General features: G+C 34.2%; 1 protein-coding gene across 5 annotated transcripts in view; it reads left to right on the forward strand.

Moving 5' to 3' along the window:
- Window positions 1-24,582, forward strand: part of heph (polypyrimidine tract-binding protein 1 heph) — a 953,472-nt gene that overhangs the window by 574,291 nt on the left and 354,599 nt on the right. The gene's annotated exons all lie outside the window — the stretch shown is intronic.

Here is a 24,582-nt window from a genome sequence, read left to right on the forward strand (position 1 = left end):
AATCTTCCCTGGTCAGTATAATCGCCAGACCTCTTTGTAATTAAAGCATTATAGGGAGTGAGTAGATTTCCATCTACAATACAATTGAACCTGAAAACTATTTAGACACTCTACAAGTGTATACTGCGAAGAAGCTTTTTTAAACCTAACGGTTGCTCAACACTTATTACTAAAAAAAACTGTATATATATCAAGGTCAGAAAAGGCTTTAATATAAAAGAATTGGAAGAAAATGTAGTAAAGGGCGAACCTAGAGGAAAAAAGTTAAAAAATAACAAATTTTAATACATTCTATACACAATTGATATTTTTCGAGGAACTTATTAAAGTTTACCGAAATTATTAATCGTAATTACTAAACACGGTTCTAAATCAACGCCAGATTGAACGATATTAAAAGTTCGAAACGTAATTTCCCTACCGGAGAGTTGCGAATAGCATTTTATCGTCTGGCAATCGTTGCAATATCAACTAGAACCAGAAACTCATAATTTCTGTAATTTTCGAGGTATTTCCTCTTTAGTTATTACATTTTTCATGATGCAGTCGCCGACTTAATTGATGCAAGTGAAGAAGGGAAATTAGCTTTAATTCGAATTAGTATCCAGCGAAACCTTCCAACCAGAAAGCAATTTGTATTTAGTAAAAGGCCATTTATAAAGCAATCATTATTATTAGTTATATTCTTCAATTCCAGATACAAAATTTATTAAATAACAATGTTGTTATAATATTACTATGAAAATTATGTCTTTGACTTAATTTTTAAGCTCTTCTTACCTACAGATACTTTTTACACAGCTTGCACTACCACACCTTCAAACTTCGAGGTTTTCCAAGACGCTATAAGTCACTAATATCTAAATATAAATGTTTGTAATCACTTCTAAAATGTTTGTATCAATAAAAACACTTTCCGTAAGACACATTCGCGCCCAGGACTTTATAAACTTAGTTGTGCAAATAAAACCAATAAACCCAAGCCATATTCAGTATTCCAATAGATTCAGAAATAAGGAAAAACTAGTTATTATCCAACTAATAATAACTTAAATCATGATATTGCAATGTATTTTATTTCTTATTCACCTTCATTATTTTTTTACTTCAAATTATTAAACAATTCATTTAATATTTATTTTTGTTTCAGGTAAGAACTGAATATACAGCAATCGATGGGCGCAAGAACTCTTACTCTACATTAAGTATAAAGTATATAAACACAAGATGTAAGTAGAAATACAATTACTTATAGCATTATTAGAAGTTTAAAAAATCCCTACCTTTTCAACCAAGTTGTATAAACTATAAAAGCGTAGGAAGTAAGTAGAAAAACAATTAATTTTAACATTATTAGAACATTTAATCAATTCCTACCTTTTTAAACAAATTTTATAAAAAATATGAGACGTGAATTAGATATGAGGAATCTTTTTGCCTAAAAGTCGTCATCGTTCTTATTTTTAAATATTGAAAGTATATCAGTATTTCTCCTCGCAAGAAAAGCAGAGCCCTGAGCATTTTCATATAGATTTTCAGATCAACATATAGTCGAAAATTGAATAACGACTTTTTTCATTTCCTATCATGGTTTCGTTTAAGTAGAGTTCTCAATTTCTTATACTCGAACTTTTCCAGTTTATTAGATCGATTCTTATCAATTATATCGCAAAAGCAACTTTTAGTATCTCTAAAAATGTAAATACAAATATATAGTTTTTATTTATGTTATATATTCAGTGTAAGTTTCAAGTTTATCTTAATACTTCTTTCACATAGATAAATTGATAGATACTTCTTTATTTTTCTCATAATTCGACATCCTCATTGTAAAAACAATGTTTAAATTAAAAGGAATATACATTACAAGAAGTCAACACGTATTTCCACTGAGTACAGTTACAGAACCAATGAGTATAGTGTATTAATAAGTTTTAAATGTGTGTCAGTTGTAAGAAGATCTATAGAGAGAATATTGTACAAAATATTTTATTCTAATCGTTTCAAATGGATTAAGTTAATGTGTTGAATCATTCAATGTTTTAATGGTATATTCTTGGGTTTGATATGAATATTTATCCAATGGCCCTCTAACTCAGTGTCTTCAAACTTTAGTTGCATTCTTTAACTGTATCTCACATTGTTTTTGAATAACCTATAAGTATCAATTAGCTGTAATTTTCTAAAAATTAAAACAAAAAGAAGTTCTGACCTCAGATTATATTGATAAAAGTTGACATGATTAGAGTACAATGTTAGTTAAGTCTTTTACGTTCTAGCGACGTTATATAGCGATTTCCTAGAGGATAATTATAAGGTTTTAACATGAATATAATTAGGAGGTTATATTAATTGCATAAAGTTAACTTATTGTCTGTTTATAGCAATATAATATCAAGTCACACTTTCTGTTCAAAATTAATTACCATATTAGCAATTAAATACAGAATCTGCCTCTATTCTTCATAAGCATTATCCAGAGGAAAAATAATTTAAGAAATCACGGCATAACCAAACCAAACAAAGAACATAAAATTGTTAAAACAGTACTTAAAACTTCGTCAAGATATGAAATTGGAAATATTTTATAAATTATATCGAACCAAACAGAAAACCGCAATTTTTGATCTTGTTTGGGGAGTGGTTACAAGAAATTCACATTAAATTACGTTTTTTCGCAAAAAAATTAAATAGCTCTGTAACGAGTTCTTGAGTTTTTGAAGCATTTATGTAATCCTGTCGAGCGTTCAAGGTCGAATGTTGATACCGGTCGCAGTGTTTTATCTTTTTTTTTGTTCGGAATTTTCGTAGATGTCCTTGGTTAATAACCTATTAAATATTCGTTAGTTCGTTCAGGTTGTTTTTTTCGTCATTTAAATAAATTACCTTTTTGGAACTGGTGTAATCATTACATAGTATAAAACAAAGTCGCCTTTTCGTATGTATAATACATGCATAATATACTAAGGCAACATTGCTAATTTTAGAGGTTTCTAACATGATGTCGTAAATTAACCTATTTTTTTAGGCTTATTTAGCAATTAGCAAAAACGCTGCCTAACCCTACGAGTTAGATCAAATTAATGTACTACAGTATTGTACACCATAAAAAGGTCTACAAAAAGTCCGCGATGGTATATGTTTATCTTTTAGGGATAACCACATTAAACATTTTTATTGTTCACTTTTTACGTGAGAAAATGGCTTATTTACAAAGCTATTTTAAGCAATACGGCATTAATCCTTATCGAATTAAGTACCTTAAGTACAGTGTGCAATTAATATAGATCAATATGGTTCCTTACAGCATGTAAATTAAACAAATATTTTCGGAGATATTACAAATTTAAAATTTGCGTTTAAAAATGTGTAATGTAATAAAAATTGTATGAATTTAGATATTCCTAAGATAGCAGGAAATCTTCATAGTAACTATAGGGGAAGAGGAATTGTTTTACTCCAAATTTAATGCGTGCAGGCCAAGGGCAGTAATGAATGAACCAAAAATACTGGATCGATTTTAATCATGTTTTCATTGAGTGACAACGTTCATATTTTTTCTGTAGTGTATTTAATTTAGTATCAGCATTGCACCCGTGCGAAGCCGGGGCGGGTCGCTAGTAGATACATAATAGGAATAGTAATAAATAGGAAAATAAATAAAAATATAGTTTATAGTGATATAAGGCGTTCAAATAAGTTTTAAGATATTTATAGAATAGTAGTGATCGCCCTGCCGTAGAAATTCGTCCACAATTTAAAGTTAATAAAGCTTCTATCATCATAAAGGAAATAAATAATGAAGAACTTTAATAATGATATGTTACTAAAACTTAATTTCCTAGAATTTTCAACATAAAATCAGAATATTGATGATTTCTTATTAATATGAATATTTTATATATAACACTTAAATTAATATATATCTGTATATTAAAATATATCAGATTACATCAAGAAGTATTAATAATCGAGTAAGAATTCATAAATTTAAATTACTATACGAGTGAACATTATAACAAAGTATCATAAGTAGATGTATTTTTGGAACTATAACAACAACTTAAAGGCATCTAATATAAGTATAGATGACTTTTCCTTAGTTTTATGTTACAGAACATAAATATGGAATAATAAATAAACTAATACATGTTTGCATATAGAAACAAAGAACATATGAGTAAAACAATTTTGAAATAGAGCTAAAAATTCTACCTGAGTTAGCTTTAACCGTGACAAATTTCACGCCTCCAACCTCTTTAATATCTAATAGCTCTTTAATCTATAGATTGTGTATGTGTCAGGTGTTCATTTGTGCATCCCCTGTGGTGTCCATAACTAACATTATTCATACTAGTATCATTATCTCAATAAGATCTTAAAACCATGTAAATATATTTGAAATGAACGGATATAAGCGTATTACATCCAAATTATTACCATTCCAAATATCACCACTTACCTTCACCCTTTATAAACCTAATTCATGTTGTCGAATTTACTCAGTGGACTGCGGCGCTCGATTGTTCTCCCTTAATTATACTGAAAAATTGACGGGCTTTGATTAATGCTACAGAAAGGCAACATTTTCGCTAAGCCGACTAATATATAGATTGTGTATTTGTCAGATGTTCATATTATTTTGTCCATGTCCCGTACAAACATCTAATATAACTAACATTATTCATACAAGTATCATTATCTCGATAATATCTTAAAACCACCTAAATATATTTGAAATGAACAGATATAAGCGTATTACATCGATTCATCGTCAGAAATTATTAACACAAAATCTCACTTACCATTCCAAACATCACCACTTACCTGCACCCTTTATAAACATAATTCATATCGTCGAATATACTCAGTGGACTACGGCGCTCTATTGTTCTACATTAATTATACGAAAAAATGGACAGGCTTTGATTAACACTACAAAAAGGCAACATTTTGAATAAGCCGATTAATATATAAATTGGTTATATATCAGGTGTTCATATTATTTTGTCCATGCCCCGTAGATCACCTAGATAATATAACTAACATTTTTCATACTGGTATCATTATATCAATAACATCTTAAAATTACGTAAATATGACTGAAACGAAAGGATATAAACGTATTACATCGATTCATCGCCAGCATTTATTAACGCAAAATCTCACTTACCATTCCAAACATCACCACTTACCTTCACCCTTTATAAACCTAATTCATATCGTCGAATTTGCTCAGTAGACTGCGGCGCCCGATTGTTCTCCCTTAATTATACGGAAAAATGGGCAGGCTTTGATTAATACTTGTCGGGGCTGTTTGCTTAGTTGTTCTCTATCCGCGGGCTATTGTTGATTAGTGCTCCAATTATAGAGAAGGCCAGCGCGTGTGCTTCTACCCCTCGCCGCTATCCTTTCTCCTCTCTTTCGCCATCTGTCATAATTAATTATATTCGAGAGGGCTCCATGAGAACAGCGCAAACGAAACTAGTGGTGGGCGGGGAGGAGGTATGGTCGGAGGCTAGGGAGTTTATTTACTTGCCGAAGTACATGCAAATATACATCTACATTAAATTAACACAGTTCTTAATATTAGTTATTATATTGACATGACTATAATGTCCATTCAACATAAAATTTAAACATTAACGTGTTAAACGTGAATATGATGAACCACAAAAATTACCAAGAGAGAGCAGAAGTGCAATTTACATAACCACAATAATATTTTACCTACTACTAGTAGGATATATCCAATAGAGCATCTGAAAAAGCTTATAATTACTTTTACATAATCAGCATTTAAAATTGACAAATAATTGAATGTTTTTTTTAAATTAAAACTAGTATACAGCTACTCATTTCTGTCTTAATTAACCTATTGGCCTGGTTCTGGAGTTTTCTTTGATATAAATCGGCAAATTTTTTGACAGAGACCGTGACCATCTCCATTTCTATATCGAAATGGAGGTTAAGGCCCATTCACAATATATTTTAACGCGTTATTTTAGAACCTTTGAATCACTTGGATATTGGAGTCACTGGCATAGCCACATTGGTATTTGCTTATATAAAATAAGCCTGTTATAAATTGAAAGGAGGCAGTATAAGCCAAGAATCCAATACATTTTCCTGGACTAAATGTTGAGTTACTCTTTAGCATGGCTTCTAAGGTCATATTTATATATTACGATGTATGTATTATGGAATGTATAAATGGAATTTGCATACCGTTAATGAAGACACGCTCTGGTGTGATCCTCTTGTTTGTGAAATGTATGTGTGTCAATTTTGATTCATTTCATTTTGTAATCCAGATGTCAACTTCATTTTGTTGAAATTATGGAGTCTCTCCTACTGTTAATATCGTATAATCTACAATGGTAGCACTATATATAGAGATGATATAGCATAATAGATGATAGAGCATTGTCCTCACGCTTTACTGTGGCACGCCAGACCTTATTAGTTTGAGGTCAGTGTATGTTCCTTCATGTTTAACACGGTATCAAGTATCGATTAATGAAATAATATTTTAAGAACAGGATATGTAACTTTGTTTTATATAGTAGAGCCTTATGACACACTCTGTCAAGTCTGCACTTCGAGAAAGACAACAGAACATTACATTTGGCCGCATAACTGGGATTCCGGAAAGCTTAAACGTGGGACCCGAGAGTTCCGTATAAGTTTCACTTCTATATATCTCTATTCTATGATAAACAGGAAGTATTACTCAAACTGAAGCACGTAGCAATTTCCTGAATTTTCAAATAAAATATAATACGAAACCTTTTTTTGCCGTTATAGAATTCGTGATAATTCTTCTACTTTAACTACTTTAATATGTCTATCCCGTTAAATAGATTGAAGCCGGTTGTCGCTGACTTGAGATTTGCTGACGATAGCGTATGAAATTGGAATCCGTCGGATGGGTGAGAATTTTGGCTCACGTCACGCCTAAACGTCATAGGCTGATTGTTAAAACGACATCGGGCTGATTTCGTTTCGTCGGGATGACAGATCGGATCGGGGGTGGAAAGCGATCTCTGTCAGAAAAGTAACATTTCTTATGTAATTTGTATTTTCATTAGGACGCTTTCGGATACAGGAGGGGGACCGGGCTTTTAGCATTAACTACATGACAGGGAAATGAAATATAAGGTCGATTCTCCCCTGATAATCTATTTGTGGAATATTTATAAAACTCTTAAATTATACAGCTGTTATATTTTAGAGCCTCCTGTTTACGAACTAGTATTTATCTGGATTGGACCTACTGCTTAACGTGCGTCCAAATCAACCGGCGAGTGACCAACTTGTAAATCACCCCAGAAGACATCAAGTCCGGTTAGGCAAACTAGGTCAAATGACACCGAAACCTAATTCTCATTATTTGATCATCAGTTCTGCAGTAAAACAGAATTTAAGGAGGGGACCATGATATAATAATAATTTTTACCATAATATGAACAACGTTTTAGATCGATTGCCGAGATAACATCAAGCTAGTGGATGCGAGGTTGAAAACACATTCATAACCTGTTTAAGTTTAAGTCACTGTATGAAAACAGTTCTAACGAACCTGTCGGAAAAAAGCTGCAATTGGATGTCGCACCGGTAAAAGCATTGCTAGTAGAGATGGTAATGTAGCAGAAGATTCCCTTCTGCCTCATAGAATCAGTATTAAAATATATTGAAGTAAACCAATTGAAGCCAACTGAAGAGTATACAAGCCAAGCAGAGTCCGCTAATAAACATTATCAAGAAGAACATTGCTGATAATAGCGTTAATAGCAAGACGAAGAAACTCAATGCACATGTAATTTATTTTAGTGTACGTGACAAGCAAACATGTGTATAAGCAAACTTAACATTTCATTTGTTAGTTGAAGGCTACAAAAATCATTCTAAAATTAATCGCTATGGCATTATTCCATCTCTATCTAACATAAACCTGCGGAAAAAGATGATTATATTACGTTCCTATTTGATACTAATATTAGGTTTTATATTTCGTAGTACAGTTATAAGTTTTATAGTTAGTAGTAGTATAAATTACATTTAAGTATATATAGCCAATTCGCCCGCCATAACTGACGTCAAATACACAGCCAATTGCAGCTTGTAGAAATGTAAAATTTGTTTTAAGCTCAAAGTGGATTTCCTTTCCATTCTATCCTATCTAAAAAATGATAAATTGTCTGATGTATCGAAATTTATAACTGAATCAGCCTATAAAATTCGATTTGGGTTGGTACTGATCGGTCACGTTGACAAATATCGACAAAAGTCTTAAAAAGGTTAAGGGAAACTACGTATATTTACCAATAAGCTGGATGATTATAATACGGAATCACAAAAACATACATTTATTTTTAAATTAAAAGCGGGATTATTAAGATTTTACGGGAAATAAAAAGACGAAATTTCAAAATTCGTCATTTTAGGTCTGTATACTGACTGCATGCCAACTTGAACCACTGCTTGAACCATGCGTTCATTATGATAACCGCGACCTTGAAAACAAAAGTTAATTACTACAAGTGACCGTCATCTTCGGAATCGCGGAACCTCCGGCGCGAAGAGGGACCCGGAGGGGGAAGGGGGGCGTTCTAGGAAGGCGAAAACAGGAAGCGGTCCGTCGACGGCCTTCCGGGCCTTCGCCAGCGCCAATCCGCGCCCGCTAAATAATTCAGGCGCATCGGCCGTTCCGGGAGGCTCGCTTAATCTCCGACTTCATGCATACAAATACGCGAATTAGTATTCGACGATGGCCCGTCGCTGTGCCGGTTCACATCCGGTTCGCGGGTCCGTTGTCGTCGTCGTCGTGGACCCGGGAGGGCCCCTTCCACCGCGGGCTCTACGGTCGCCGCCGCGATTCGGAAGCGGTCACTAAACCCGCGAATCGCCGCGGATTGTTTTGGCATTTAATTAGTCACGCCGTTCGTCGGTGCAGTGGCGGCGACTAGTGAACAATTACGAAGATCTGGCAACCCCGAGACGTAGACCCCGGATATCATTGAAGAATAATTTTGTCAGGATACGTTACTCCACAATCATCTCCGGATGCGCATATTGAGCTCCACTTAATTTGCATATTTTATTTAAAATATTATTGATTACAATGAAATAATAAAAATAATTTCTATGTGCCTTTTTATTTTTATTGAAACGCCATATTTAAATTAATTTACATATTTGAACAGTTAACAAGATCTCCAGGATCCATATAAATAAACATTACCACAAAAAAGACCATCTTTTAGATCAAACCTGACCAATATAGTTAAAACCAAATGAAAAAGCCGCAGCTATATATGAAAGTAGTGAAATTCTTCTAAAAATATCCAAATATGATCAACTATGATCGTTACTATTCTTGATCCACAAATCCCATTAATGCATTGATTACCTTGAGCTTTTGATTAACGTATTGTACATCTACTGGCCTAAAATGAATGGATTATGCTCAAAGAAATCCCAGTCAATGCATCATTATTTTTACAAAACAATAACTTATTTACTTATACTCGTATATAATAATGCATTGTAACGTATTTTCCTTGTCATTAGATCATTAGTGTGTCGTTGATAGTTTTATATTTTGTTTATTTGATCCAGGTCTACGTTTGTTAGCAAATTTAATTATTTCATTGAATCACTGTACACTGTTCTCACATCTTATCAAAATGCTGTCTAATTTCTTCTTCTCTCAATTTCATATTCTTCGACTTTCACTCTCAATGAATTCTAGCTACATCTTACCTATAAGATAAAATTTAAATTATTACTAAAATATATTATATTAAGTCTAATTATTACCAGTTACTACAATTTTTGTCACTATTCTTGACGAACAAACCTCGCTAAAGGCTTTTCCAACACAACAAAAATCATTTTCTTCTCTGTTCTTGTTATTATTGTTATAATTTTGGTATATGTTGATACCTATTCGATGTCGTTGAAAATGAGTGTGTTATAAATTTGGCAGCTAACATTCCCACTATAAATAAAATTGATGCTGTTTGTATTTTATAATATTTAAAAATATAACCTTACATTTTGCAGTTACCCTCGTTCTTCCATACTTTAAAACCAATGTATATTAGACCACCAAGAATAACACAACAATTTAATTATTAATACCATAGAATTATTAATTTAACATTCATTTTCTCCCCATAAATTTTGACCAAATGCTCATGTATATTTTAAACAGTTTACTATAAACACATTAACTATAAACCCACCTTTAGTTGTTTTCACTTTCATCGCTATGTCTTGGTAATTATCCGAAATGAATCGTAATCCCAAATCCAAAGAGTTTCATTCAGTCACTGTCATTTTCTGAGCCATAATACGATTCAACAAATATGTCAAGCTGTTAATTTTCAATCTAATATGAGTTCATTCAAATCGAAATTAGACAATCCCTCTCGACTTGAATTTGGCATGTACAGAACAAAAAACTAATTGGAACTATAATTTACTATTGTTAGTATTCAAATTGTTCCTTATTACTATATTGTTTCTTACCATTACATTATTATTTAGAACTAAAGGTAGTAAAAAATAATTGTTTAATCAATTTGATTTAGAATATCTTCTAGGACGTCCATTTCAAGCATAAAATAACTATTTACTTAGGTACAACAATGAGTATATTAGTGTTCTTTACAACATTAATTACACTTAAATTTAAGGGAAATATTTATACCAAACTTTTAAGACAGATTAAAATAGAGTCATTTTTCGATCTCAACATGTCCACCAGTGAATATCAATCATCCCCCAAGCAGAGTAAGTTAAATATCTTGTTGTGCACTTAGATCGACGCCTAACCTGGAAGAAACACATCCTCTCTAAACGAAAACAACTTCGACTGAAATTATCATTAGATAACAAGGTGTTGCTGTATGAGTCTATACTCAAACCTATTTGGTCATATGGAATCCAACTATGGGGTACCGCTGGCAAATCTAATATATCCATTATTCAACGGTTCCATAATAAAGTGTTGCGTGCCATTGTTGATGCTCCGTACTATATTTCAAATAAAGTGATACAACGCGATATTCCTCTAGAACCTATAACGAGTGTAATTCAACGTATTTGTGTGAAGTACTTCGAAAAAGTGTCAGTGCATCACAATCCACTCGCTAATCAGCTAAATATGCGACGTGATAGTGAAGTGCGTAGACTAAAACCTTTAACGCCACCTGATCTGATTAGTGGACATATGTAGACTTTAAAATAAGCTTTATAATAGGACTAATTAATTAAGATTATATTTTATACAGAAGACATAAGAAATACTTGTTACCTATAGGGCATAAGAAATACTTGTTACCTATAGGGCATATTGTGGTATCACAAAGAGTTAAAAAAAATCGATCTCTTCAATATTTTAGCGAGTTTATTTTCGCTAAATAATCGTGTATATTTATTCAGAACAATATTTTTTGGCTGAAACAATAATCTTTAAAATTAATGATCGCCACTGTAAATTCCGATCTGAAAGTTTTCAGGTATTAGATGTTTTGTTTTAAACGCCATTACATTATAATAGAAAAAGAATGGCCGACTTTACGGATTTTCTATTAAGAAGCTGTTTTCGCGAACAAAAGGGAATTTTTCGAGGGATGATTTTGCTGAGGGGCGGAAAGGGGGGCGGGTAATTTTCCGGCTTTATAATGGATGTATTTATTTGAAAAAAATGTTAGGTAAATACAACAAAGCGCTCATTAAAAATGACGATAGACGACGTCAGAATTTATAAATGAAGCGATTTTTATTTTTATTATTTTCGGACTTAATTGACTGTAACGGGTCAAATAAATTTGATAGCTGTCGGATCATTAGTTTGTGAATTATAGCATTTTGAGTGAAGCAACTTTTGGTATTGTGAAAACAATTGATAAAAATTTTCGCGTGTTGATAAAATATTGCTTTTTGAAGGGAAAAACGCAGTTGAAGCTTGATGCCGAGTTTTCGGGCACTGCCCCAGGAAAATCAACCATCAAGGATTGGTACGCTAAGTCTAGACATGGTGAAATCAGCACCGAAGGCGGTGAACACAGTGGACGCCCAAAGGAGGTTGTTACTGACGAAAACATTTAAAAAGTCGTGTACATCATTTACGCATATTTGGGTATGAGAAAACTCTGTGCAAAGTGGTTGCCAAGCGAGCTCACTTTTGACCAAAAACAATGACGAGTTGATGATTCGGAGCAGTGTTTGAAGATGATCAAGCGGAATAAACCCGAGGTTTTGCAACGATATGTGACTCATTTTACTCCGAAGTTCAATCGGCAGTCATCCGAACCCGCTCCAAAGCGTGGGAAAACGCAACAGTCGGCTGGTAAGGTTATGACGTCTGTATTTCGGTAGCGTATGGAATAATTTTCATTGACTACCTTGAAAAAACAAGACTATCACATAACGTTATTGGACCGTTTGGAGGACAAAATCGCCGAAAAACTTCTTTGTGCTGAAAAGTGCTGCTTCACCAAGACAATGCACCGTGTCACAAGTCAGTGAAAACGATGGCAAAAATCCATGAATTGGGCTTCGAGTTGCTTCCTCATCCACCGTATTCTCCAGATCTGGCCCCCACCGACTATTTCCTTTTCTCAGATCTCAAGAAAATGCTCGCTGGGAAGAAATTTTTGTCGAATGAAAGGGCGACCGCCGAAACTGACGCCTATTTTGAAGCAAAGGATAAATCGTACTACAAAAATGGTATTAAAAAGTTGAAGGGTCGCTATAATCAGTGTGTCACCCTTGAAGGGAATTATGTTGGATAAAAAAAACCAATTTTACCAAAAAAATGTGTTTTACTATGGTAGGCTGGGGACTTTTCAATTGACCTGTTATGTACATTCTTAAATTTATAGGCATGTGAAATATATTTTCTGAAAGAAGAGTCATAGCATCTTTTATAGTAAGATTTAATTGGTTCCTACGATTTCTGGTTACAAAGCTGAATCAACTCAGAAAGTGTTATGTCTAGATTATATTGTAGGTCGTTATCATGAAAGAAAACAACGCACTTCTATCACCATTACCTCCTTCTAGTTATAACATAAATAAGGCTGTTTAAATTATCCATTCAAATAAGTTCCCTACTAATGACACTGAAGCTTTAACATGTAATCTAATGACGGATTTGTTGAAGTCTCAGCTCTTTAATTTAAATCGATTTAATCATTTATTTCTCGTTGTTGTTAACACGAAGCAGGTCTACAAGAGCAACTGACGCATTAAACAAGAACGTACAGATTCACCTGAGGCGGTCAATTACTCGTGACACTCAAGAACTTGACCTTTCGAAGACCTAAATTGGTATAGCTTACGTCACGACTTAGGCCTATACAATACGAGATTGTTTTTGAGTAACTTGGTAATATTTAAAATAATAGTGAAACGAACATGTGAATATTATTTTAAGAGATTTTGAAATGGAAATTCCGATATTGCGACAACATAAGAAGGCATGACATAACCATCACTATTTGTAAGCGGTTATTGTATGATGACGTATGATTTGTGACCACAAATATCGAGATGCTTATGAGTGAGGCAGCCGGCTTACTGGCGCAGTGGTAAAGGCGACAGAAAGGTCCTCCTACTGTTACGATAGTCGCGAGTTCGAATGAGGCATGGTCGTAAATTTATGTTTGTGATTGTCGTAGGCAAGAGTGTAAAATCCGATAAGGGAAATGATCCAAGTCACGCCAGTAACCAGGCTGGGTAAGAGCGGATGATTTTTAAATTTGGTCACTCGCCAGTCGGTAGGCTTAATGCCGAAGACCGTGGTTCGTAGCCCACATTAAGCTGAGGGTCCAGTCACTAAAAAAGCCAAGAGGTTGACGTGATCAAAAACAATATAACATTTTTGAGTGAGGCTGTAAGCCGATCAAATAAAATAGACAGTCTGTGAAAATGAGGTCCAAAAGTAGATGGCTACAGGAAGATGTTACCATGTGAGGTTAAAGTTTGTGTTTTTTCTTTCAAAATATGTGTTCATGAAAGTCAGTGGATTGAAACCAATTTTCGTAATACTTCTTCCACTGCGATTGAGGTAAATCCTAATACGCATTTTGAAGGTATTAACCGCTTCTTTAGGTGTCGAAAACCGTTATAATGCACGGTAATAAAAAAGTTATTGGATGCTCCATCAGGACCGTACGGTGAATGACCAATCGACTCGATATTTTGGTCAAAAAATTCATTTTTTGTTGTGATTTGTTTGTATAGTTGTGATGGGGAATGCCACATCTTCAAAATTTTACGAATTTCTTTGAAGGCTTTTGGTTATTCAGAATTCAAAGATTCATACCATACTGTATTGACTCTCATACATTGCTCCAACGCCACTCTCGCTACATGACAAGTAATGCTGAAGACAGACAACCGCTTATTTCGACATAGTTTTTCCGCGAACAATTTTGTTGAGGTTGCTTGGTCTTAGAAAATTTCAATTTTGTTTCACATTCAGGGGCATATATCTATGATCCATATTCATATCCATGATGCAGCAGTTCGATACAATGTTTTATTGATAATCCATGTTGAAAATTACAAAGTATTTCAGAAAGGGTTATGAAATTTTGTTGGAGTTAGTTCGTGTTGAAAAATCTATACGATCGATTTCTATTTTGTGTCAGGTTTGTAGGCATAAATAATTTGTATTTTTTATATATAAATGAGATGCGGTTTTTGATTCAGTTTATCGATAAATTATTCTGAGGAAGGTTATGTTCAACAATGACAATGAATTCATCGATACAGTATTTCTTCGTAACACACGTTGAAAATCACAAGATGTTCCGAAGAATGAAAATAGGTATATGCCAATAATAATACCAAGTTTCCAATAACCTCAATATCACTATCCTCGTTTAAATAAGTAATGGACTACATTATTTAATATACAACCATTTCCTAACTAAAAGCAGATAAAAACCATTTTAATTAACCGGAGAGCTGATTATTTTCAATTACGCCGATGGCTACAATCATTCTCTCTACCAAAATCACTCGCATTCGTTCTATTAATTGATTCCGATGACCAAAAAAACGATCGAACCACCTCGTACGGTTCTTGATATCGAGTAGGCGGGAATGCTGGGAACGCCATCTGGCGTAAAACCCAGTAATCCCCGATAAAACTAAATTGGAAATTTATTTTTAATGACCGAGTGTGCCGGTGATATTTGCTGAAAGCGACATATTCTCTCATTTAATTACCTGACGTTTTGATCGATAATAGCCTTACTACCGAACTGTCGTACAAGAAGAAGTAATGTTGACCATCCTAATGACATATTTTTGCGTGCACATTTCATTAATAAACATGCATAAGTATTAGTTTTGGCATATTATAAATAATATTTTCAATACAGTTTGAACCTACACCATCCACCGATTGATCAGACATTACTCAATGAAAATCAATTCAAAAAAAGAATTCAATTTAAAAAAAGAAATGGCGGATATTCTCGACCATCACTTCACTTTAAGTAGACAAGAACAAATGCAAAAGTTCTATATTTTACTGTAGTTTCACGTTTGCAACAAAAAATAATGGAATAATGGTAGCAGAAATTTTCTGCCGTATAATTCTCTATTCCATTCCATAATTCTTTGTACAACAAATGTTTCCCCTCTTTCTGGCAACATAGCGACATTTTGCCGAAAAGAATCGATTTTGGTTTGGCAGCTATCCAATGATCGATCCATTTTTTACGCTTCTTCAGCATTTTGAAACTATGCACCAATAAGTTCCGCATGATTCCCCAGTTCATAACTCTTGTAACGTAAAGCCGAAAGCAAGACGTCATTCACTTTGTTCAGTTGCCGTCGGCGGACATCTGCAGTAAGAATTTTAGCATTATAATTTGCTGACTCTGCTGATCGGTGTCAATAAGAATGGATCTCCTGTGCTAACCCATGACTTTGTGCGCTTGTTAATGTTGCAGTGTCACTTTTCACCACCTACGAAACTGCGATTGAACAGGTTCGAAGTGACCTTTAGCGTTAATTCATCTGGTAGCCATTTTCCTTCCTTTTTATTTTTTTTATCACACGTAACCTTCTTGAAACAATTAATTGATCAACTGCTAAGCTGTCTGAAAATACTTTGAGCAGTTGAGCTGGGTTTGCTTTTGATACGTTTTGAAATTCGTTGTGTTCGAACTTTTATGGGCTTATCTCACAAGACAGTCTACTAGGACCGGTGTTGCACCTGATTTACACTGCGGACCTTTCAGCTAGTGAGGAGACAATGACCGCGACCTACGCTGACGTTACTGTCGTTCTCTCAGTGCATTCTTACCCAAAAACTACCTAATTCCAAATCCAATGCCTTCTGAAGAAAATAGAGAAATTATTTAACCAATAGGGAATAAAAGCAAATCAAACGAAATCCGTTCGTGCTGCTTACACTTTGAGTATAGAAAAGTGCCTGTCTCCAAAATTATATAACGAAAACATCGCAGAAGAGGAACATGCAATCTAATTGAGCGTTTACTTGGATCATAGCTTAAATTAGAAGAATTAATTGGATCGTAAGTTAATATGGACTAAGCGTAAACAACTCGACAGCAGACTCCGTAGTGTCAATTGGTTAACAGGTCGCCACTCTAGCCCTTTTAAGCAATACGCAGAATGATGTTGTAGCGATCTCTATGACCTTTCAAGCAACCACGCATTCACCTACATCAAAGTCAAAGGTTGGCAACGCTGCTGGATTGGCACCATGCGGTCCCCGGCTATAAAAAATCTCCACGACGACGTCTCGCTCTCTTTTCTTTTCTCTACCTTCTTATAACAGTACCACTTCCATAGCTCAACCGTATTTCCTCTACCTAACCTAATATCCTGTCCATTATTCCGTCGAGCACATGTATCATTTAATATCGCACAAACAATTGCATCGACAGCCACACATTCCGACCGACCGACCGGACGATCATTCCTACAATGATATACGAACCAATCGAATAAAACTACGAGGCCCACCAATTTTTAAATATGAAAATTATTAGATAATGAAATATTGGAGAGATTCCAGATCGAGGCATTAATTAATATACTCAATATTCCTCAAAGCAGCAGGTGTATATATTTTGAAGGGGCAGTAAAGCAGGAAATAATACAGCAGAGAAGACGCACAACATACAAACGAGCTGGCATCGGTACTGAATGGAACAGAAGGAAAATAGCACGGAGTCTCAGGAGATACGATATCCCCAGTTTCAGCAAGAGATTAATGTAGAGAGATATGAACTCCGCCCACAGATTGAAGCTCCCTTATTAAAAAAGGAAACAAACAGTTTGGAAGATGGAAAACGCAGTGACTTATCGTTCTAAAATGAATTGTCATAGCGCAGGACCGAGAAGGAAAAATGCCTTAAATCGTTAAAATAAAAAAAAATTAAAAAAAAATGTATTTGTATACATACACAAACATCTTGATAATTCTAAAATGAAAAATGTTATGCAGGTTGGTTAACAGTTGTTTACATTGAATTTCTTGTTTTTATTCGATTTCTTCTCGATCTTCTTAACCGAAAGACATGGCTGATCAAAATAGATGCACGATCACGATCGAAACGGCTAAATACTTCAAAAACTATGGGCATCATGTTACTGAAAATATTTAAATAATAATAATAATAATAAACTGGTCCAACACAGCCTGTTTTCTATTGCGTGACCTTGACTTTAATAATTCTCGCCGAAACCAAAGTCAATGAAATGATCTCGTTTCGTACAACGAAAAGAAAACAAGCCCGTTCGCTATTACGACTCCGGTAACGACCATCTTCAGCGTTGATCTGCCGTGTGCCACGTTCGGCAGATTCGAAAACTGTGTAATGGCGTCGGAGCCAGCCAGCCAGCCAGCAGGGTTTACGGTCGAGACCTCGACAGCTTGTAACGCGAAATAAGCAACGCGAATTACCAGTCCGTTTACGGAACACAATCCGCGCTGCACATTCCCGAATGCCATCTGTCCGTCACACGTCGCTCCTTTTTATGTCGCCGATGGAATCCGTTCAAGAATAGATTCTTCATTTCCATAACTCGCAAATGTCGATTTTATTATCGTCATTACGGTCGTTAGATGTGTATTTCTGGTCACGAGAGGCCGTTGCCTTGTTACAGAAGCCAAATCGCACCGTACGAGGGGTGACTGAAATCATTTCAGTTCGAGGAAAATAAGCGTTGATAAACCTGAAGCTTCATTAATAGAATACAATACGTGGAAAGTAGTTTTTGGATTATTTGAACTAATAAAGTCCGAGGGAACAAGCGCAGCTCTTCTGGCAAGCGCACACACTTTGTTTTGTAACTGGTCTCAAATGAAATTAAAAAAGTATAATCAGACAGACGTTACGATAGCAAAGGAAGTGCTAATACTTCTCTAAGAGGTGAGAACTCATTTAAAGTTTAGCAAATATAGTAGTATGATAGTGAATTATAGCATTCTGAGTGGAGCAACTTTTGTTATTGTGAAAAAAATGGATAGAAAGGAATTTCGCGTGATGATAAAATATTACTTTTTAAAGGGAAAAAATACAGTTAAAGCAAAAACTTGGCTTGATGCCGAGTTTTCGGACACTGCACCAGGAAAATCAACCATCAAGGATTCGTATGCTAAGTTTAGACTTGGTGAAATGAGCACCGAAGACGGTGAACGCAGTTGATGCCTAAAAGAGATTGTTACCGACGAAAACATTTAAAAAATCCACAAGATGATTTTGAATGACCGTAAATTGAAATTGAATAAAATAGCAAACACTCTAAATATATCAACTGAACGTGTACATCATATCATTCACGTATATTTGGGTATGAGAAAGCTCCGTGCAAAGTTGGTGCCACGCGAGCTCACTTTTGACCAAAAACAACAACGAGTTGATGATTCGGAGCACTGTTTCAAGATGATCAAGCATAATAAACCCGAGTTTTTGCGTCGATATATGACAATGGATGAAACATGGCTCCATCATTTCACTCCAAAGTCCAATCGACAGTCATCTGAGTCGACTGCACACGATGAAATCGCTACAAAGCGTGGGAAAACGCAATACTCAGCTGGTAAGGTTATGGCGTCTGTATTTTGGGATGCGCATGGAATAATTTTTATTGACTACCTTGAAAAAGGAAGGACCATCAACAGCGACTATTACATAATATTTTTGGACCATTTGAAGAAAGAGAAAGTGCTGCTTCACCAAGACAATGCACCGTGTCACAAGTCAGTGAAAAAGATTGGGCTTCGAATTGCTTCCTCATCCACCGTATTCTCCAGATCTGGCCCCTACCGACTATTTCCTGTTCTCAGATCTCATAAGAATGCGCAAAAGAATTTTCGTCGAATGAAGAGGTGATCTCCGAAACTGAGGCCTATTTTGAAGCAAAGGACAAATCGTACTACAAAAATGGTATCAAAAAGTTGGAGGGTCGCTATAATCAGTGTGTCACCCTTGAAGGGAATTATGTTGAATTAAAAAAAAACTAATTTCGCCAAAAAAATATGTATATGTATGTGTTATATGCACATTTTCTGAAAAAAAGCAGTGAAAAATATCATATTTATATAGAGATCATATTGAAATATATAATCATCAAGTCCATGAACCCTATTTACGTAAAGACGTCGTATTGGGGCATTTTTACTGAGAGTCCATGAACCATAAAGACTTGATATCATCTAATATCAATTACAAAATGTTCGGAAACAATTTTTGTATGTATCATGTCATCTTGCAGACCATCGTACTTTTCACCAGAATGAAGTGTCCTATCGAAAGATCATTATATTTACATAACAATAACTTATTTACCAATGCTCTTTTATAAATATATATTCTGTTTTCCCTGTTTGTACTCATTAGATTGTTAGGGTCATTGATGCTTAATGTTATATGTTGTGTATATTCGATTCAGGCCAACTCTTATTAGTATCATCCTCCACTATTCTTGCATCTTGCAAAATCATATCTAATTACTTTTCTTATTCTAATTTTGCTTATTCACCTTTCGCTCAATCAATTCTAGCATCACTTCACCTATAAAAGAAAAATTAAGTCGTTACTAAAATATATCGTAATTAAAGTAAATGTCTAATTTTTATAAGTTACTACAATTTTTACTACTATTTTTGATGGACAAACCCTATTAATAAATTGACTACTGAACCAGCTATCCAGCTTTGGCGAATTTTGCATTTTCTAACCTAAAACGAATGGATGGATGTTACAACGAAATGTATATAAAATGTATATTTTTCTCATACACCTTGCAATGTTAATATTTGAATAACAATAATAATTTTCTTCTTTGCTTCTTGTTACGGTTTTGAAATCTGCAACTATTTCGGAAAAAATTTTTGTCAGATTTCTCTTTCTTTTCCTATATTTCGTTCATATTCCTATTTGATACCATAGAATTTATATTAAAATAAACTATAACGTCTTGTCTTGTCTTCTTCGGTAAATACATTATTTATTATTTATGAGAACAATTCTTAAAGCTTTTACCCACTTGCAGTCTGATGCTTATTTTGCCAGTGTTTTTATGAGAGTTTTACGGAATATTTTTTAAGATGCACTTTAGCTTTAACGATGTATTCATAAAATGTTATGAATACTTTATAAACACTTTATAAATATTATATCGAGAGCAATAACTATAAACGCACAATGTATTAAGAAATCTCTAAAATTATTTTTATAAGCTGTTTTAAGCATATAACATTAAAAATGCTTTTAGAATATTCACGCTAATCATATTGTACTTAAGCGTATTATTATCATAATCAATTATCGCTCTTTTTAATCTATTGTCTCCATTTTTTAAAACCAGTTTTAGAAGCTGCGATTTGAAATTTGTCAAACCTAGCAAAGCGCCAAAACAGCGTTTGCCGGTTTATAACTTATAATTATCACTAATTTTGACAACCGAACGACTTTTGTAAGCTGATTCGGTTACATGCTCGAACGCATTTAAGACGAATTTATAAACTACAATAGTCATACATATTGTTGACGTGAGTTCACTGCTATTTTGGATATATTATAGATGTTATATTTAGGGCATAAATAACATTGAGAGAAGATAAATACTAAAGCTGCGATTTGAAATTTGTCAAAACTAGCAAAGCGCCAAAACAGCGTTTGCCGGTTTATAACTTTTTATTATCACTAATTTTGATAACCGAACGACTTTTGTAAGCTGATTCGGTTACATGTTCGAACGTATCGAATAAAATGAGAGAGAGAGAGAGAGAGAAAATATTGGCTGGTATTAAAACGAATTTATAAACTACAATAGTCATACATATTGTTGACGTAAGTTCACTGCTATTTAAGATATATTATAGATGTTATATTTAGGGCATAAATAACATTGAGGGAAGATAAATACTAATGTTGCCAATTTTATTAAGATAAATAAAATAGTATAAAAACTAAATTGCATGACATCTCATCATCTAGAGGGAATTTTGAACACTCTTGAAAATATTCTTGCGAAAGCGGTGATATTCTGTTGTTCGTGCCTATCCTATTGTTACTTCCTCAAAATTCCATAACCTTAATTGAATTTCTTATTTTCTAAATAATATGTACGATATTAACATTAATTAAAGACATTAATGCACAACAAGAGCGATAAAATTCTTCCATTACATCTCTAAGTTTATTGGCTACTTAAGTTAAATTATATATGGCTCGGTGAATGGAGGTAAAACGAAAAATGAAAATGTGTGGAAAAGACAAGTGATAAAATGTATCGGTTTGCCTGTGGACGAGGCTTGGACAGTTGGTAGTGGTACGTCTGAACTGAACTGAGATTATGTTTCTGTGTATTTTGTAGAGCGTTATTCCACAATGTAGAGTTCACACATTGACATGTCTCAAGGTTGCCATTAACATTTTTACACGAAATACCGTTTCGTCTCTTCAAAAAACATTAAATGAATTTACAAATTGCAATAGACAACACATACATATTGATGACGTGTATTGCGTCTCCGCTACTTTGGATAGACTTTGCTTTGGACAGCTTAAATAACATTAAGAAAAATCTTTTCCCCCAAGATATTGATGTAGTTACCGTTGGAACTTTGCAACTCACGACCACCTTTCTGGAGTTTACAGGAAGTATCCGCACTTACGTATTATGTTATTAGAGCTCGGAGTTTGTCGGCGAACCGTCCGTCAATTATAGTTAAGATTCCGCAGGTTTCGCGCGTCCAAGTGTATTATCTTCCCAATCGCTGCGAAGTTATAGCTAATAGCTCTCCTGCGCCCCCGTTTTATATTCATAACGGTCGGGCGACGTCCAGCCCGATCCTCCGCCAAATCCTAATCAAACATTTCGGACGATGATCTTCTTAAAATAATCAACCCCCCCGGCCTATCCGCGCTATTAAATAATTCAATAGTTTCAGCGCCCTCTAATTTTAACCTCATGAATACAAATCGACAAATTAGTAAGAATAATTATTTCGAGTGGGAAAATGGCAAGCCGCGTCGAGATACTCTCTGGTCGGCGCCCTGGAAATTAATATTTTCTGTGCGGAAAACGACGTTCAAATTGTTCGTCCTCTTCGTATTTTCAGACAATAAAATCCTCTCCGATTATTATCCTGGCGGTTTTCAGAACTACGGAGAAGCGGATGGACCTCCACGAGACCTGTTGACTTGAACACGTTACTTCTTATGAATGAGTCAGTGAATATGATTCCATTCTATGGATCTGGTAAATGACATGAAGTGACTGAAAGCTATAGTCTGTTCAAAGTTATTTTGTACATGCGTCATTTAAATTTGTGACGTCAAAACGTCGCAGTGTTGCAGAATCAACTCTGAGTTTTAGTTCATTGACTTTGACATACAACAAAATTCTAATCTGTAACAAAAATGTTGTCAAATATAATTTATTTCAACATAATAGTACATCTAAAAACTGCAGTAAATTATACAGCCACAATAGTTTATATATTAGAGTTATAACTTCTTATCACTACTGCTTTCAAGAATTTTGTATACGTCTGACAACCGGACGACTTTGACAAGCTCATTCGTTTACGTGATCGAACTAATCAGACCGCAATGTGTCTCTTTTTAACTAGAATAAAATGAGAAGGAAATTATTGTCTGACTTTAAGACGAATTTGCAAATTGCGACAGGAAATACATTAAATATCTTGATGACGTATGTACAAGAAAAATTTGAATAGACTATATATAACTTTTTGTAACGTTATATTTATTATTATTGCTATGCCTTATAACAAATTATTTGCTGTTTAGTTGTGAAAGAAATGAGTAAGGTATTTTACGACGAGGATGACCCATTCGCCCTTACTTAGTCTCTAATAAAATAAAAGTTAGTAGCACTTTTCCGTGTTTTAACCATTAGATCCACTTCAGTACATAACTACACAAAATCACAGGGTTCATTTCTCTAGAGTTCAGAGTTATCCAGTAGTTGCAGCACTTTAGTGTTAATATAGGAGTGGGATCTTTCCTCATGTCTAGTTGCTAATCTCGCAATTTCCTCTATGACAGTTCAAATCCGAAGATCTCAGTGTAAATAATTATTCCTATAGTACGGATAATTTAGATTTTCTTTCAAGTAATTTTCGCATGGGCGCTAGTGCCCTGGCCTAACACATAGATGTCGCTAGCTCATTACACACCGCTTTTTCAATTAGTACTTACCTTCAAAAGAAAGCTGGTAAAATTTCATGATGTTCTACTCATAAGTTTGCGAGTTATTTTGCTAAGAGCGACACTATTTTTGTTATTACCAAAACAATGAATCAAAAACAATTTCGTGTTCTAATTTTACACTGATTCTTTATAAATACCGTTCAAGCCAAGCAGTAGTTTCAAAAGTGTCTTGAGGATTCCGCTCCATGAGAAACAAAAATAAAGCGTTGGTTTTCTGACTTCAAACGTGGTCCTAGAGACATCGATGATGCAACAGCAACTATTGACAGGCATACTTTGATGTATAATGATATATAATGCACTATTTTGAAGCAAAAGATAAATCGTTCTTCAAAAGTGGTATTAAAATGTTAGAGCGGCATTGGAATTATTGTGTGGCTCTTGGTGGAGATTACGTTGATGAATAAAACCAATTTTGAACGAAAAAAACGCGTTTTCTATGTTATACCCGGGACTTTTCATCCCCTGTGTTAATTTTTTTTTGTATTCGGATTGTTTTCTCTTCTCTCTAATATGCTCTAACATTGTTACTATATGGCGTAATAGTTTTATTGATATTTATTAATATACGAACAGTTTGGCTGTAGATGAATTCAATATGCACTAGTTTACTCTCGTTGACTTTTGTCTCCGTATCTGGATCCACTTATTTATATTTTACTACCATTTTGTAGTTTTCTGGTTACTTCTTCGCTATTATCTTAAATAGCAAGTATCGCTGTTCTTCTTATATAACTCTCTATACATATACACTTATGAAAAATACTAACATTTGATAGAAAATGCCAGATTGTATTAAATGCTTGCTCTGCATCCAAAAATAAAACTG

The sequence above is a fragment of the Rhynchophorus ferrugineus genome, unplaced genomic scaffold (genome assembly GCF_030347505.1).
Source record: "Rhynchophorus ferrugineus isolate W39M unplaced genomic scaffold, kcgeb_rfMv2 rfM7, whole genome shotgun sequence".
Taxonomy (NCBI): domain Eukaryota; kingdom Metazoa; phylum Arthropoda; class Insecta; order Coleoptera; family Curculionidae; genus Rhynchophorus; species Rhynchophorus ferrugineus.